General features: G+C 38.3%; 1 protein-coding gene across 12 annotated transcripts in view; it reads left to right on the top strand.

Moving 5' to 3' along the window:
* IQSEC1 (IQ motif and Sec7 domain ArfGEF 1) overlaps window positions 1–18,352 on the top strand; it is a 711,560-nt gene that overhangs the window by 429,589 nt on the left and 263,619 nt on the right. The window lies entirely within an intron of this gene.

Raw genomic sequence — 18,352 nt, forward strand, 5'->3', positions numbered from 1 at the left:
AATCCTGTGTCTGTTGATTTCTCTCAAGCACTGCTAAATGAGGGAGAGTGAAGTTATCTTTATAAATCATAGGCAGCAAGTCTCCCTATGAGAAGGAAAAACATTTTGTTCTCACAAGACAAATGTATTAAATCATTTAATTCTCCCTTTATCCCCTAATTTACAGTAAAAAGAATGTGAACCTCTTTGCCCCAGAATACTTTGTTACTGTGTGTAAAATAAGCCACATGTCTGGCTCTCCAGGGAGTAAGGACATGATCCTGCAAGATGCTGAGCACTCTCCATTCCTTTTTAACTCAGTTCAGTTAGAACATTCAGAACATCATAGGAAGCACTTGGCAAGATCATGCCCTGCATGGATTGAACAATGCCCTACCAGTACAGCTAACTGTTCCAGTTAGTTAGATGTAGTGCATGTGGATTTTGAAATTCTGTTTAAGTGTAGACAGTGAATATTATATACCCCCACCAGAAAATTTGTAGAAGCATTGAGTTATTCCAGTGACCTTTATAGAAACACAATAGGGCAAGTCATCTAAGGTATTTAAACATACGGAAATTATTAAGAAATTGTGCATGCTGTGGAAGGCTTGTCTTTTATTTAACTTCTACTATCAAATTAGCTAGTGATAATTGCCAGCTCATGAATAATACTTGTACCAAAATATTAGAAGTATGTGCTGAAAAACCATCTACTCACCTTGTGGTGGTAATAAGGAAAGAAGAAAGCCAGCAATGAATCCTAAATCTGTAAATGCATAAACACATTTTTTTATTTTCTCTGTTTCACATGTTAGTTATCCCTGATCATGCATGTGTTGGATGCGTTCCATCTTTCACATTTTCAGTCTCCATCCATCTCTCCTCGTGTTGGCTTCATTTCATCAGCAGTATCCGCACTCCATGTTTGGCAGTGGAAATCTATAATCCAGTTGTAAACAATGACTCTGAACCTCATCCGGTACTGACAAGTGTCCTGACAATGTGCAGGTTCCCACATCTTATTTCTTCATGAGTTTTTAATTTTCCTTTGTGTTAAATGAATAGATATGAAGGCCACAGATGTTTTAGTTTCTTGACCATGTTTGGATAACTTTCTGGAAGTGGGTTATTTACTAGCAACAGCAGTATTGGTGCTATTGCCATTTCTGTTTTTGTTTTATAATTAATTTATACCCACATGTCATTGTGTATTTAAAGTCCCTTAGAGCTGTAGGTTAACCTGAATGGAGCTTTGCCTACCCCTTCAACATGCTACACCCAGCCAGCCACATTGGCTAAAGTTGGCAGTGTGCTGTATCCTATCTGTAGCAAAGCAGTCCTTCCCCAGGAAGGAGCCAAGGGGACTATGAGTCACAATTCCTTCCCAGGGTTCTTCCTTGGCTGATGGAATTCTGTGCCAACCCGCACGCAGGGCTAGTAGCAGTGTCTCAATGGATTCCAAGTAGAACTGGGCAAAATGTTTGGATGAACAGCCTTTTGCTGAAAAATGCAGTTTTGGATTGACTGAAATGCGAATTCGGCTTGAATTCAGTGAATAGTTTCAAATGAGAAAAATGAGGGGGGAAAAAACTGAAAAAATCTCAACATTTCATTTCAACATTCTTAAAACAAACGGTTGTGACTTTTCATTTAAAAATGATGTATCATTTTCAAATTTAGCTAGATTTTTTTTAAGGTTTAAAAAACACCCGAAAACTAAATGAAAACAAGAAAAAAGAAAAAGGAATTGTTTTGGATCAAATGAAACATTTTGTTTGACCTGAATTCCTTCCCACACACCCAATTCAGCAAGAAAAACTGAAAATTTTCTGTTTCAATTTTTTTCAGATTTTTTGGTTCAAGCCTTGAACTGAAAAATCAACTAGTAGCTTACCTCTAAATCCAAAGTTATCTGAGACTTAAATTAAGGGCCAGATTCTGATATCTCTTCATTGTGAGTAAGGCTATCAGAATCTGGCCCCAAGTAATTACTTGTTGTAGATATTGCTTCTGGATGTATGAAATTATAATATAATATCCATATAAATACAGTTTATTCAATAAGTAGTATGCAAACTACAAGCCTGACCTTGTAAGTACTCTCTACATGGAACTCCCATTGATGATAATGGAAGCTCAGCCTATAAAACATTTACAAATTGGGCCCTACATTTGCATATATTTTAATAACATTTAGTGTAGCCTTAAATCTTTCAATTTTTGTTAATAATGCAAACCACTGGAAAGAAAACAAAAACTAAGAATGGATGGTTAATTCTAATTTTAGGTTTTTGGCTTTATTTAGAAAATACGCAAAGGGATTAATTTTGTACCTCAGAATTAAAAGTGAAATTTGCTTTGAAAGAGAAACAATTAATGAGTGCACTACAGTGAAATCTGGAGCATCTCTGATTTGCTGTTAGCTAATTGCTGGATCTTTTATTCACTCCAGCAGTTTTATTTCTAGCCAAGATGATCCTTGGCATCTGTTTTGAATTGTTAATAAGGAAATAATGCATTTTAATAACTGTAACTATTGCAGTAATTTCTTGCTTGCTCATTTTTACATTGTTCAATGTACACTGTAATAATACAAGATGTTTCTTAAATTTTTGTAATATAAAAAAGAGAAATCACAGTAAGGTAATACATGATGCTAACTCCAGCTCGTTGCTTGTCCCTTTGTGTACAAATTAGCCCCTACACCTTGCATCTTTGTCCTTTTTTCATTCATTCTAAGAAACAGATTGTAAACAGAATACAGTTTGAATAGTTAACAACCTGCTGTTCAATAATAGCAACAATCATTTGATTTAGCAGAAAATGGGGGAGAGGTTTAAAACCAGATGCACCCTACAATTAAGAGGGTACAGTTTCCATAGAAGCCTGCCCAAAATCCAACAGTGAATTATGTAAATTTGAGTGTAAATGGCAAAGTAATGTAATTTATGGAATAGCTAAGTACTACATTATTATTTATCCTTATTTAGCTAAGAAGCATTATCATTTACCCACTAAGCCCTAGTCTGTACTACAAATGTATATTGGTATAACGTCATCACTCAGGGGTGTGGAAAACCTAGACAGTAATATTGACCTAACCCCCAGTGTAGGCAGCGCTGTGTTGATGGGAGGGCTTCTCCTGTTGACATAGCTACCACCTCCTGGGGAGATGAAGTACCTACCCGGATGGGTGAGAATGGCAGGCAAAATAAATAATAGAAGGTCTAAAATAATGCTGTCTACCCCTTGTTTGAAGGGGAACACGCTTTTCCCAGCATTACAAGTCAAATTTCAAATTCAGCCCTGCTGTAAGCAGGCTTCAGTTGGGAACTGAGCCACTATGCCAGAGCTAAATGTGGTCACCAGTTGTAACTTACATTGATTTTGTACAGCCACTGGCTGCAAAATTGCTGTATGTTATTTTACCATTCAACTTACATGACTGTTTGCACCGTCACTGAATTTGATCTTTAAATAGCTGCCTTCGCAAGCTGCGGATTCAACCTGCCACTCTATTCATGTAAAAGGAGGGACTTCCAAGTCTGTTAGATGTAGTTACTTAATGCTCATCTTATTGCTCAGGGTGCTCAAGCTTCTGTACATAAGATTAAGGCTAAGATTTAATGATGGGTATTTTTAGTAAAAGACATGGACTGGTCATGGACAAAAAACAAAATATGACGGGGGCCTGCTACCACTCCAGCTGCAGGAGGGGAAAGCCCTGAGGGCCTGCTGCCACTGCAGCCACTGCTGTGGGGGAGCCCGGGGCCAGCTGCTGCTCCAGCCGCCCTGGGATTGCTGTGGGGAGCTCCTGAGCTGTGGCTCCTCCTGTCTCCCCGAGGACTGCTGCTCAGGTGGTCCCTTGAGCCAGCCACATTGGCTGCTGCCCGGGGCCACCACAGCAGCGACTGATGAAACTGGCTGTGGGGCCTTCCAAGCAGCTGGCTGCAAAGCCACTCCAGCAGCGGCCAGTGTGGCTGTTCCCAGGGCCATTCAAGCAGGTGACCCCAGGGTCAGCTGCTTGGGCAGCCTTGGGGTCAACCACACCAGCTGCTGCAGAAGTCACGGAGGTTGCAGGAATCCATGACTTCCGCAACCTCTATGACAAACACAGAGCCTTATATCTGATCAGTACTGAAGCTGTGATGGTTGAGTGCAAATAGGAGGATAACCGGGAGAGAAAGAGTGTGTATGTGGAAAATATACCTGTATATACATATTTGTACTATATGTGCATATGTGTGTATATAAGCATGTACATATTACTACAACTGGACAGATTTGTTTAACATTAATGCTTGAAAGACATTGAAATAACTGTTTGAAAGGCTGAATTCCATTTGATCTGATCTATTTCTTTGTATGAATACTATTTCTTTGTTTTATTGTGCATGAAATAACAGCTCCCAACCATACTCCTCCATCTACCCTCTTCAGCGTTCATTACTGATATTTTCAAACTAAATGCCTTGTCATGTCCAAAGATGTTTTCTAAACTCTTGAAACTGGAGATTTCCTTTTCTTGTCTTTTTTTCCCCCAGTGATGCCTCTGAAAACAAAAAGATATTGCAAAGGATGTTATAGTACCAAAGAAACCCCATGATTTTCTTGCACTCTCTGCCTGCATAATGTTTAATCAGCACCTCTGTGAGGTAAAATTATTCTTCTGACAATTCTGTACTTATTCTGAAATTCAATACAGAATTTTTCAGTTTTAACCAGCAACGTTGGCTAATGTGTAACAAACCACTGCATCAAATATGGCAGAATGTTTGGTCATGCTCATCCTTTTTGCCTGTGCCAGTAGTAATCATAGAATCATAGAATCATAGAATATCAGGGTTGGAAGGGACCCCAGAAGGTCATCTAGTCCAACCCCTAGTCCAATCAGTGTAGCCAAATATTACAGTAATAGTTAATAAGGAAATCCACCCTCCAATAATAAACCAAATGCCTAGCTGTTAGCTGTTGATGTATAAGTATCAGGTTTCTTTTTCACAATCAGTTTCTCAAAGTGTTATGTGAAGTATTAGCACAGTCAGCACAATCAAGGAAAAATCAATTTTTGTTAGATTCCTGCAAGTGAAACTTTACTAATTTTTTCAGGTTAAAATAGCTTTTTCTACCCTCAGATTCACTTCCCTCATTCAACAAAAGCACAATGTATCCTAGTCTCAGAGAAAATACCCCAAACTCCTCTGTAAAATCTCACATAGAAATGTCTTTTTGTCCTAGAATGCCATGTTTTTCAGGGAGCCTCCCAACTCCACAATCTTCTAGTGAGGGTGTCCTGATGTGGTTTTCCAGCCAAAAGTCCATCACACATACAAATGTGTCCAATGAGCTACATTTCCCAGAATACACTGAGTGGCTAAAATGACAGCTTACTAAGGCTTCACAAAACACCAGCAGTTGTTGGGAAGGTATCTTCATTTCAACGAAATAGCAATTTGCTAACTATGACTTTTTAACACATTTTTAATTGTTGTAATTTTCTTGTTTAAAATTCCAAGTTAATGCCAGACCATATTATTTCAAACTGATCAGAATGATAAAAATGACACGACTCATGCAAACTGGAACAGAAGTTCATAATTTTGATTACTCCTGAGAGAAATATAGCAATTCCAAACAGAGATCCGAAGAATCAGTCAAACAATATATTCGGTAATAAGAGATTTCAGTGCCAGTAAATATGATTTTCATTCTGTTTAAATTGCCAAGTGGCATAGGAAAGATAGTATAAAAATAGAATAATACTTGAAATTTCTCCACATTCTGACCTAAAAGACCTAGATATGGAAAAACTGTAATCTACACATTCACAGCCAATACATTGTTAAAATCAATTGGTAGATTATCTTAAGAGCTACTCTTTGTCTTTAGATTTTCTTGTTTTCCTTCCTTCATTGTATTCCTTTCCATCCTTCTTCTTTAGCCTGCTATATAGTTAAACAAAATGGCCACTGGTGGTGGTGTTACTGGTAAAGAAGTGACATCATGCAAGCTTCCTGATAAGCCGGCATCCCTTCCTCTATTTCCTCCTACCATAGAGTACAATATAGCATTACAGATGTAGGTATTCCAGATTGCTTTTGTAATTTAATAGCCTATGTAACTTCTGATTTATAGCACTATTCATGATGCTGGCAACTCTGAAGGCAGAGTTCTACCTAGCTTAAAAGAAAAAGGAGTACAGCCCTATCTGTAAGAAATACTTCTACGCGTAAATCACCATGTGAAAAAATTACGCCTCCACTCCTATATTTTCAATTAAATACATTTGGAAGTCCTCATGGAGTCTGTCTCTTTGATCAGTTAAAACCAAGGACCTTTACCCTACAATAGATTGGGGCAGAGTGAGAAATTCAATGAATTGTACACTTTGAATATTTGAAATCATTTTTCTAGTGGTAAAAATAGAAATCAGCTTTCTAAAAAGTAGCTAGGCACTTTGATACAAAGCTTTCCACCTCATACAGTCTTTACTGCCATAAACATTAACCTGAGTCTGTGCTGTCTTTTGATTATTGCATGAAATCTACTGAAAATGAGGCCCAGAATTTAGCACCATGTATATTCTCTCAAAGAGTCTTACGAGCCTTGCAACTGGGCTACCTTCCATTGCTTATAGATTGGCTGTACTGTTTTTAAATATTGTAGCTTAATTCTCTTAATGTTGTTCCCTTGTGATTCTGTTCCTCTCTCTCTCTCTCTCTCTCTTTTCTTTTTTGCCCACCTTGGCAGGGAAGATAATGTTCTCCACCAGTTCTGTTGTCCACCTTCTGGGTCTAGTAGTCCATCCTCAAGATAACAGAGAAGCTCTGGGTCGCTAAGTGGGCAGTCAGAGGGCCACATCTGTATATTCCATCTCCCTCCTCTTCTTTCTCTTGCTGGTGTGTATGGGACTGACACTAACTTGCATGGAGACACTAAAGATTCTGGTTTACATGGAATTTAAATTTACTCAGAATGCCTGGTAACTTCCACTCTGCACTTTCTTCTCTAAGCTTTCACAGCTCACTCTTTCTGTGCCAACTGATTAAAATGCATATGGAGTGTAAACAAAAATGTAAAATGCACAATATATTTTGAACCAAAATAAACAGTGCCATAAATCTCCAGTGTACTGTGCATTTTGTTATCACATGCAGTCATAATGATTTCTTATAGGCAGTAGATGTGCTAACTAATGTGATTTATTTTCTTTCAAATAAATTTTTATTCTCTCTGAACGTGTATTGCATTAAGCCTTTTGGAACAGTCTTGAATGCATATTTCAAAATTGGGCTTTAGCTGCATAGTTCAGATCCAAATCTGAATGTGACCAGTGTTTAGGAATGTTCGAATCTGGGACTTAGGTTCAACTGCTTTTCTACTACTGTAGGTGTCATCTGACTATTCCGGTGATTCTGCCAGATGGGTACTGTAGCTGCAGAACCATATTTGCCTAGGTTTTGAACAGCTGCATTTCTCAATGTTTTTTAAATGTCTGTAAATCTACCAATTGAATAGTTAAATGTTTGTGAAAGAGTCATATTCTGTATTAGGCACTGATAAACACACCCAACTGAATAAGTGTCTCTTTCTCTAAGCTATATACAGTATCATGTAAAGGCCCAGATATGTCCGTGGATGGTTATGTAGCTCCCACTACAGTGAATGTGAACTGTCCGTGTGCATCCAAGAGCTCCGAATTCCTGAAACCCAACAGGTACTTGGTAGGTGGAAAAGAGGGATGGAACTAGAACATACCACCTGCAAATGACCGTTTGAGGGCTGCAGCTGTTTGGCTCTGCTGAACTTAAAGAGCCAGATCCAGAAAGCTATTCTGGGAAATAAAGATCCTATAACAGAGCAACCCCACATTTTGGGATTGAATGCATCTCAGTTTCATGTGGTTCCCAATCAGGGTTAGTAGGGAGCAGAAAATTGCTGAAGAAATTGTTCTTGGGAGAGGGGCTACTTTGGCGTTGGGTCTATCACACCACAAGATATAATTCTAAAGAATAGGAACTATCTGGGATTTAAATGGACTTAGAGGATGGGGGGGGGCAAGATGAAAGGCTTGCAAGAGAGTTGATGTTTTCTCTTAATTATATGTGGTTGTAAGGACAGGGGATGGAAAGGATTGGGACCAGTAGGATCAGGGTAGGAAGCAGACTGAGACAAGGCAGGGTAAGGGTCATCATATTCTTCTCTTGTTCCACACTACACACAATTCAAGGTCCAGTAATGGCCCAAAATGTGCCTGTTCATTTGGAGGACAGAAAATAGGGAATTTGCTCTTTGGGGCAGTTTTTGACTGCCTACTCCTCAATTTTTCTCCCAGTTACCCCATGTGATGCCATTCTTTAGATTACTTCATGACCATGCCCCAGATACAAGTGTCACATACCTGGGGAAGAATCTGGCCTTAAGGAATGCAAACCTTGGTACTGTTTGTCCATTTGTAAGAGGTTTTACACTACCCTCAATCTGTTTCTGCAGACTGAGAGAACTATATGGCTTGAACCTACATTTGGGGATTGAATGCATCTGATTCATGTGGATCCCAATCATATAGCATAACAGTGGCATTAATGAGCATTCATTCTCTATGAGGAATTTGCAGATCATGCATGCTGAAACTGTTGTTTAAAGGATTTCTCCTTTTTGATACAGATATATCAGTGTTCTCATGTTTACCATGTTAGGCAAAGTAGAACATTAAAATGTCTGCATGTCACTGACATTTTCTTAGCCTATTATCTCTTCCATTAATTAGGCAGGAATTTCTCACAGACTTGTTACACTTGGCTAGAAACAGTAGGGATCTGTATTATTTTGACTTGCTTATCTCTGTCACTAGCGTAAACAATAATTACGTCTCTCCACTCAGTATACTGATCTGAAGAACAGTAATTATTCTCTACCACAGGCTGGGATTTGTGAGATCTTCGCGTCTGTATTTTGTTTGTTTGTTTGTTTGTTTGTTTGTTTGTTTGTTTGTTTGTTTGTTTGTTTGAAGAAAAATAGAGGAAAGACATATGTACATGAAAGTCCAAAAGCATTAATTCTGGGTGCCAGGCCTTTTGCAATGAAGAGAAAGCATCATCCTGAATGTAGTTACAGTTCATACTGCCTCTCATGAGAAAAGGCAGTCGAAGGCAGATCTGTGCTATTGTCTGTGGCAAAGACAATACGATCACTTGGTGTTGTCTGCATTTTGCCCTTTCCAGTTAGAAGCAAAATTTGTGTCCTCAGAAATTGTTGGCATACAAAACTGTCAAGTCAGTAACTACGCTATCTTCAAACCATGTATTGTTCTGCACTAGAAAAGCTGACCTCCACTGATGCAGTGAAAGTCAGATATGGAGAAGTGCACATTTTCCTTTTTAAATAAATAATGCCTAGCTAAATAAAACATGCTGTATATCTCAGGCTTCAGCACTGGAACTGGGTAGAATTCTTTTCTAGTTACCTCATCCAAGTTTTAAGCAGATGACCTAATCGGTGCACATTGTCATAAAATGGAAGGGAAGGGCTTCATTGAAAACTCTCTTTCCCTTTTCTTCTGATTTCTATATACTTTCCATAGTTGGGAGTGTGGAGGATGCCTCTAGTTGTGCATGAATTAATCGTTCAACAAATGGAACATAACACATACATCTTTGATATGGAAGACTGGGGGAAAATCGTTTAGCTGCTGTTGTCATGGTTTATTCACTTATTTTGTGTGAATGCATTCCAGAGTGCCCCTGCGTTAAGGGTTGAAGAAGATTTACTGCTTGGGTGGTTTCACATAGAAAATGTTTTATTAGGCACTTGCAAATTGGTATCAATTAAGATCTGGCTCATTTTTATTTTTCCATTTTGAATACAGGGGCTTCTTTTGTGATCATATTAAGCTTTTAGTCATGTTTCTTTTTTGGATGGTTTTGGTTACAATGCACATACATCATACAGCCTTCAGAACTTTGCATGCATTGCAACTGCTGCTTACTTTCATTTGCCTTGTGCAGATATGAAGTTAACTTTCAATTTCTCTGACTGTAGGATATACTATTCTATATAGTGGCCAGACTCCTTGTTGTATTGAAGTAGTTCTTAGAAGCCCCAGTCAGGGATTGGGGCCTGATTGTTCTAAGTACTGTATACACACATTGCACACAGAAAGTCCCTATCCTAAAGAAAAGGAGTACTTGTGGCACCTTAGAGACTAACAGATTTATTTGAGCATAAGCTTTCGTGAGCTACAGCTCACTTCATCACTTATTTGAGCTCACTTATGCTCAAATAAATTTGTTAGTCTCTAAGGTGCCACAAGTACTCCTTTTCTTTTTGTGAATACAGACTGACACGGCTGCTATTCTGAAACCTGTCTTAAAGAGCTTTCAAACTACATAAACCAAGTTGATTAAAGCTGTGGAGTGTGTTGATGACATATGACATTGTCATTCCAGTGTAGACACAGATTAAACAGATGCACATTTGGTTCAGTTGTTCATTGTTTTGAAAATTGCTATTTAATGCTTCATGCTCATATTACATTCAAGTACACATTTTGGTGAGTCACGCTTAACCATTGCTTTTAATCTTTTCATTACAAATACTGAAATTGTTTAGGAAATATAAGTTTTCAAAGTATAGAAATACTAGGGCATAAAAAATACTATGAATCTCTGTAATAGAAATACAAAATGCACCTTTTATTTGCTATTAGATGTTTAGATGTTATGAGTATTCTAATTAAGAATATTTTTGTGAGCAACAGAGATAGATTTTACATAACACTAAGATTCCTGCAAATGGTTGCTAGAGGGAGCTCTGGGGCAGTGCATTTCAAAGCTTTCACAGTATTTGCTCATTGTGCTTTACTGTCTCTTGAAAGCGTGAATCACAGATAAAAAGGAATTAAGGTATGTTAACCTGCACCTTTATGCACTTATTACTTGCTATTTACGTGGAGACAGTGGAATGACATATAAACTGACAAAATGTGCATGTGTTTTCCACTGTGCTCCATAAACTTTTCTTTGCTGAAAGCTAACGCTCTGTGTTAATTTATTAATATTATTGACTGTATGCAGTTTGCAGTCTTAACAGTTTTCAATGTTATCCAGCTATATATGGCTCTTTCCCCTATTAAGTTAACATAGAATTTATCCTTAGGAGAGTGCCTCTGACTCATGAAGTTGATAACAGTACAAAATACTTAAATGGAATCTTATTTGAAACCTGTACTGGGCATATTCTTCTGAGGTAGAAACAGCAACAAGATTTGAAGCAAATATTTTGGACCCCCAGCATAACTCCATTAACTCCAATGGAGTTATTTCTGATGAACATGGTCATAAATCAAAGGAGAATCAGGCCCTCCTTTACAAGTGATTTGTCCGTGTTAACTTTGTCTCCCTTACAAGCAGCTTTAAGAACATCTGGCAGATTCAGTCGATCTGTGGATACTCCAAAATTTGCAAAATGGGCATTGCCACCAGTACAGCAAGTACTGTTGTTTGGGTGGGGAAATCTGTAAGCAGACACAGCTGCAAAGAAAGTCTGAATCATCTAACACAATAACAGCCCTGTTGAGCTGAGTCATATTAGAAGTTTTTTTTTTCTGGTTGCTGACAAAGATACAGACTCAACCTCTGCTCTGAAATGAAGTTCCTACCTCTGTTGATGTACAGGATGATCTTAAAGTTCCAGACTTACTTTAATCAGCTGTTCTGGGGGAAGGGGAAATATCCTTAGCATATATCAGAGGGAGGCAGCACGCTGTGATGAGTACAGCAGCTGAGAAGCAGGAGACCTATGATCAAATTTAGTAGGGACATAAGTAGGCGCATAAGTCAATGGGAGTTGTGGCTGTTTATGCCTGGGCTAAATTTATCCTCCCCATTCCACCACTGGGTGACTTTGGATGAGTCACTTAATCACCCTGCTCTCAGTTTCCTCATCTGTAACATAGGGAATGATAATATTTACCAATCCTTGAAATAGCTTTGAGATTCTTAAATGAAAATCTCTGTAGGAGATTACTCTTTGGGTTATTGCCTGGGGCAGTGGGGAAGGATAACAACTGAAGGAAAATGGGGTATCTATTCATATGTTTTCCTCCGTCTTGTATGGTAAAGGCTCATAGAAAAAGGTGTGGGGGCTATTCATTAAGGGATCTCTCTGTTAAAAACCACATGGTAAAAGTGATCCTGCTTAACAAATGCATTAATGATCACAGGAAACTTCTAGGAGTCTGATTCATTGAAGTCTATCTCTGCCTTTAGTACTCATATTAACTGCTGATGGAGTTTAGGCTCCTAGGCACCTAAATCCCTTTTGAACATAAGGTTTAGGCTCCTAAATCAGTTGGGTGTTGTAACGCTGAGCACAACAATGCCTAAATACTGTTAAAAATCTGGGCCTAAATGGTCACATAGGAAGTCTGTGGCAGAGGAGGGAATTCAATCTAGGTCTTCCAAGTCCCAGGGTAGCACCCTAACCACTGGTCCATCCTTCCTCTCCAGGAAGTCCAATGAGAATCCTTCCATAGATTTAAACAGGTGTTGGATTAGGCTCCTATATGAAGACACATGGCTCATTTCAAAAAGGGACACTGTCTCCTGGTATGTCAGCCTTATTGCTAATGCTTTTATTGATATATCATGTACATTTTCAAATGCATCCACAACACCAACAGATGCCATTGTGGAGACAGAGATTAAAAAAAGAAAAAACAAAATTATAAAATCTGACAGCTGAGTGGAGTAAGAGAGAACAAGACATAAAATAATGGAGCATTTATTTGATTTTATGAGCTCAGCCTAAAGTAAATTGGAGTTTCTGTACACACAGTCATTTGTGTTCACAAAAGACAGAGACTGAATGTGCAAATGGTATTTACAAGGGCAGGTTGGGTAGTTAGAAGTCCAAATGCCCAACATACATGTGCAAATGCCATTTGCTTAGATAGATTCTGATTTTGTTATTGCAACTGAAAACAATCTATGCATAAAAAGAAAGGTTTTATGAAGCTTTGTAAGGAAGACATGGTAATATTTTAATTCTATTTTTTCTAATTTCTAATGATTGTGTACTGTATTTTGGGTGGTTTCCAATCACATTATGGTATTAATTTACATTTCATTCATTTTGTTGTCCACATGTATTTTGTGGTCTTAATCATTTTTTAGCTGATGCACCCATATAGTAAAACAGATAAAATCAACCCTGTCTATGACCCCTGAGTGTAGAGCCCAGTCTTCTCAAAGAAATTTGCTCTCCTCCTTCCCCTTTCTGTCCCCCACTCCTGGGACCATTTCCCAAGCAGTCACTCAGAGCCCTTCCCTTAAGCAGCAGTAGACCTGAAAACTGAGCTTATTTGCTGTCACCTTGGATGAAAAAGTGTCCCAGGAAAAAGTGTGACCAGACACAGTAACTGATCTTTCATCATAAGATCACAGTAGGTGCTGCTATAACACAGAAAATTATGTTTATGCCACAAATGTCACTAAAATAATTTCATCCATTTAAATCCCACAATGTCTGTGTTAATCAGGTAACGCATTTGTAACAGTGGAGAGAGAATGGGTGACTAGCCCGTTGTGTAGTCTCTTGGATGCAGCAGATGTTTCTGACAAATAAGTTTGCTTGCTTGCTGGCCACGCAGTGTCTGATTAAAGCAATTTCCCTCTGCTTTGTTCTTTGTTAATCTGTGAGATGTCAGCTCAGGCATGTCGATATCATCTACCCATGAAATTGACAAGATCGCTACTGTGGTAAACAAAGCTTCTCCTCAAATGACTTTGGCTTTTCTAAAGTCCACATATACACATCTTCTATTTTAATCATATCTTTCACAAAAAATATTTTTGAAATCCTTTTAACAAGTCATTGGATATCAATGAAACAGTATTTAATTTACTGTTGCAAATAAAATGCTGTGTTCCAGATGAAAAGTGAACAGCAGAGTGGATAGCTGTAGTGGCCTTTTTCTTTTCTGTAAACTGGTGAGTTAAATTTGTATCTGTTTAATGCTTCAAGGCGTAAAAGCAGCCTATTTTAAAAAGAATAAAGTATCACGGACTGTGCATTATTCAAATCATTTAACAGTTTCATCAGAGGCTCAGGGATGAACAAAGAACAAAGAAAGCAGAGGTTTAGTTACACAAGTGAAACAGTAGGAACCTGTCACTGTACTTCAAACCAGTCTACCTGCTCCCATGCTTTAGTTTCACGTTTCATTAGTCGCTTGTCTTCCACAATCAGAAAATGTATTCTGTCTCCTAAAAGTCTTACATTCATTTTGCCATTGAGAACTTTGGCTGGGCTGTTATGGTGGCAAAACAAATGCTTTTATTATAAATAGAGTCTCCATGTAAATAAGGTGTCTCCTACCACACTCTTGGTTGGAAAACATCTTGTTCTATACAAATAATTCAGAATTGTTGTGGCTAGAAGCAAAGATGGAAGTGGTGGCTGCTCCAGCCAAATGCCGTATTGTGAGAGTTGACGGATCATCTATCTCGTCATTGTTATGCCAAAGAATTAGAGCCTGAGTAACAAATGTGAAATTAAAGAGAGTGGCAGCCATGATGAAACCTGTCTGGGATGGGAGGTTTGAAAAATAAGGAACAATTCTTTTTTTCTAGACAATTTCACTGCTTTATTATAATTATCTGTTTTCCCTATTTTGAGCTAAAAATAGCAAGAAGAAAATATACTCCTGATGCAAACATGTTTCAAACTCTGTGTGCGGTCTCCAGCAGGTACCAAGCAGGGAGCCATTGGCCATCTCTGGTGGACAATGTGGTGATTACAGTCTATAAGTATCTACATGGGGAACAAATATTTAATAATTTAATAATGGCTCTTCAATCTAGCAGAGAAAGGCATAACACAATCCAATGGCTGGAAGATGAAGCTAGACAAATTCAGACTGGAAATAAGGCATAAACTTTTGACAGTGAGGGTAATTAACCATTGGAACAATTTACCAAGGGTTGTGGTGGATTCTCCATCACTGACAATTTTTAAATCAAGATTGGATGTTTTTCTTAAAGATCTGCTCTAAGAATTATTTTGGAGATGATCTCTGGCCTGTATTATACAGGAGGTCATACTAGATGATCGCAATGGTCCATTCTGGCCTTGGAATCTATTAATCTGTATGAATCTGTTTTGCAGCAGACATGCTGATGTAGAACCAGTTGTATTTGTTTTCAGGTTCTATAAAAGTTTGCTGGTTGCATGTTTTTTGATTTACCAGTTGTTAATCTTCTTCTTCCAGCAAACAAAGTTGCTTTCAGAATTCTAACCCCATTGGCAGTCCAGGGGATTTGTATTGAAATATAGGCAGGAAGCTATTAAAATGTTTACAGTATGTATGCTCTTCACAAGTTTGTGTGCCCAATATTTAAGGGAAATTTCATTTTATGACTGACTGATAAAGCACATTAATGTAATAAGAAATGGCACATTAATCATAATATTCAAGTATTGTGTACATAGTTCTTTAAACCCACTTAAGCAGTTTATATACAGCAAGTGTCTTCCTGGGAAATAAAGGGCCTGTTTGCATTGGTCCATGGTAAACATTCTTAGTAGCCTGACTTCATCTCAAATATTAATCGAATTAGACTGATTTTGTTATTTGTTGGCATGCAAATAAACAGTTGACAGTGTTTGACTGTAACCACTGAATCTGTAGGAAATGATTGAAAACTATGTGAATTTGTGACTTGGGTTACTGCTGCTCCTGCAGATCCAAAACAGTGTTGTGATGGCCTGTGAAAAATTAGATTATATGTCCAGACTGTGGCTCCATGTTGTCTGTTTGCACATCTGCATAGGGGTCTAAAGAGGAATAAAATCCCCTCTATGCCCCTGCACGGTCTCTAAAGAGCTTAGATCCAGGCACATGGGAGCGAGCAGGTGCAGCATGCTAACAGCTCTCTACACAATGCCTTAAGGAGGAGAGCAGGAGTGGATAGAGAAGGTGGGAAATAGGCAGAGCCTTGGTTTCATGCACCCAAAGTGCTGACCAGCAGAGTTCAGCTGGGAGGTTGAAATGTATCTGCTACAGATATAGTTTAGTAGCAGATTACTACCTGCTGGAATGAGGTGGGAGCAGGGAAGGTAATTCTCTGTGGTATCCCTATGATAGTGCAGCTGTGCACCACCCAACAGCAGGGTTAATTCTAGCCATAAATGTATTGGGTATTTGAGCTGACTCGTTCTTTCTGCTGTCAGTAGCTATAGTGTTTGTGAATGTAGATCTCGGGAGATACTCCTGCAGAAATCTCCACACTCTAATGACATTTTTAAAGGATTCAGTCAGAAGGAAATTGTGCCATGCTCTCAGGAGATAATGTAATGGAGCTCTGGGAGACCACCTGCGCTGCTGTCTCACAGACTTCTCTTCCTCCTTTTATCTTCATTTCACTGTCAGTCACATTTGTGCTATATTGTGTTTTTATGGAGCTGCACATAAGAGTAATGGCAGTGCAGCTGTAGCTCGGAATACACTGCTAGAAAGTATTAACAAACATTTGTTTGAATAAAACCACAAATCCACTTCAGCTTTACTCATTTCTCCTTTATATTCATTTTCTATTATCATTCATATAATAAGTGAATTTGTGTGTGCGTACGTGCGTGTAAGAATATTTGTAAAAAGCAAAAGTCTTATGAAAACTGATGCAGATGTTTGTGTGAGTGTTTGTACTAAAAGTGGTTATGCAGCCATTCTGAAATCTCTCTGGTTATCCTCTGCTGTTGAGTGAAAGTAGTATTATGTGACTTAGGTGATTAGTCACATACCAAGAATAGTGCCTAGTCAAAGATGACCTCCTCTCAAAGTATATTCTTCAGACAAAAACCCCATAAGCATAAAATGTTCAAGTGCTTTCAAATAATGAACAAATTCATAAACATCAAAGTCTGTTCACAGATGATTTATAAACAGAAAAAGGGTTAAAATGCTCCAATCTGATATTTCTGTAAATACTTTATCCTGTTCTGACTGTAGTAAACATCCTTATGTATTAGTTACGGAAAAGAGATCATCTTAAACACGGTATATACATAGTGGGAGAGTCGGCCATGAATTCCGAAGCTTATGCTCTTATGATATCCCAGTCACACATTTCTTTATTCATCTAAAATAGTGTGTCTTAGCACATTTCTGCGGGTACAGCAGTAATGCTTTATATGTAATTATTAAAGCCTAACCAAACTATGGTTTAAAATATGGGCTTTGACTAAATTAGACATTTTTTTTGCATTCTGATAAACATCTGTGAATTCCATTTTTTTAGCTCATGCAGCCATACAATTATCTAGTCAGATAATTGTAAAATTTAGTGGAATCAAATTCAAACTGAAGATTTGCCCCCTTGCCTAATTCTAGTAATTATCTAACCCATCACAACATTGAGAAATATCCAGCCATATTGTTAAACAAGGCATTTTCAAACATTTCAATTCTCAGATTACATTAGCATCCTGGACACTTGCCTCATGAAAGATTAAACACAGTAGTTCTGGAAACTTTTAATGTCTATAAATTAAATTATATACAATTGGATGCCATACATTAGCAGTGCATTCTCTCTTCCTTTTTTGGAAACATAAATAAATTCCCATGGTATGTTATGTGGGTAAATTTGGTTTTATGGTTCCTAAATAAAGAAATCAGCAGAGAAATCAGGAGAGCTTGGACTGGCAATAAGAGTTGGCAACAAGCAGCAGATCTGTATGTAGTTATTCTGGGGTAATAAAAATGCTGTTCAAGTAATGAAGTTTGCTAAACACTGTATTTTAACATGAACAGGCTAGTTCTTATGGTGAACTGCCATCTTGAATGGCATTGATCTGGATAGTCAATAAGGACCAGATTTTCAGAAGATTTTGCATCAGTTTTTGGGTGTTCACTTTAAGACACTTTGGGCATGTCTGCACAGCTAAAGTTGTGCCCGGGCTAGCCTACTCAAGCTAGCGCAGGTAACAATAACAATGAAGACATCACAGTGTGGGCTTCAGTGCAGATAGTATAAGCACAGCACAGTCCTTAGCTCACTAGCCTACTTTGAACTCTGCACTGTGCAATACCTGGATTCCAGCTAGCGCAGCTAAGCTCATCCCTACACAGCTTTTGCTTTGTAGACATACTCTTTATGCCTGATTTTCAAAGGCACAAGGGACTTGCAGCATCTTTGGCTATCTCTGCATTGCAGCTGGGAGTGTGCTTCTGTGCATGGCTAATAGACACACGCTAGCTGTGCTCAAGCTAGAGCACTAAAAATAGCAGTGTAGCCAGGGGTAGCAAGGATGGTGGTGCAGGGTAGCTGCCTGAGTACATACCACGAGGGTTCAGGTAGGTTTGTGC

Source organism: Dermochelys coriacea, chromosome 7 (genome assembly GCF_009764565.3).
Source record: "Dermochelys coriacea isolate rDerCor1 chromosome 7, rDerCor1.pri.v4, whole genome shotgun sequence".
In the NCBI taxonomy this organism is placed as follows: domain Eukaryota; kingdom Metazoa; phylum Chordata; order Testudines; family Dermochelyidae; genus Dermochelys; species Dermochelys coriacea.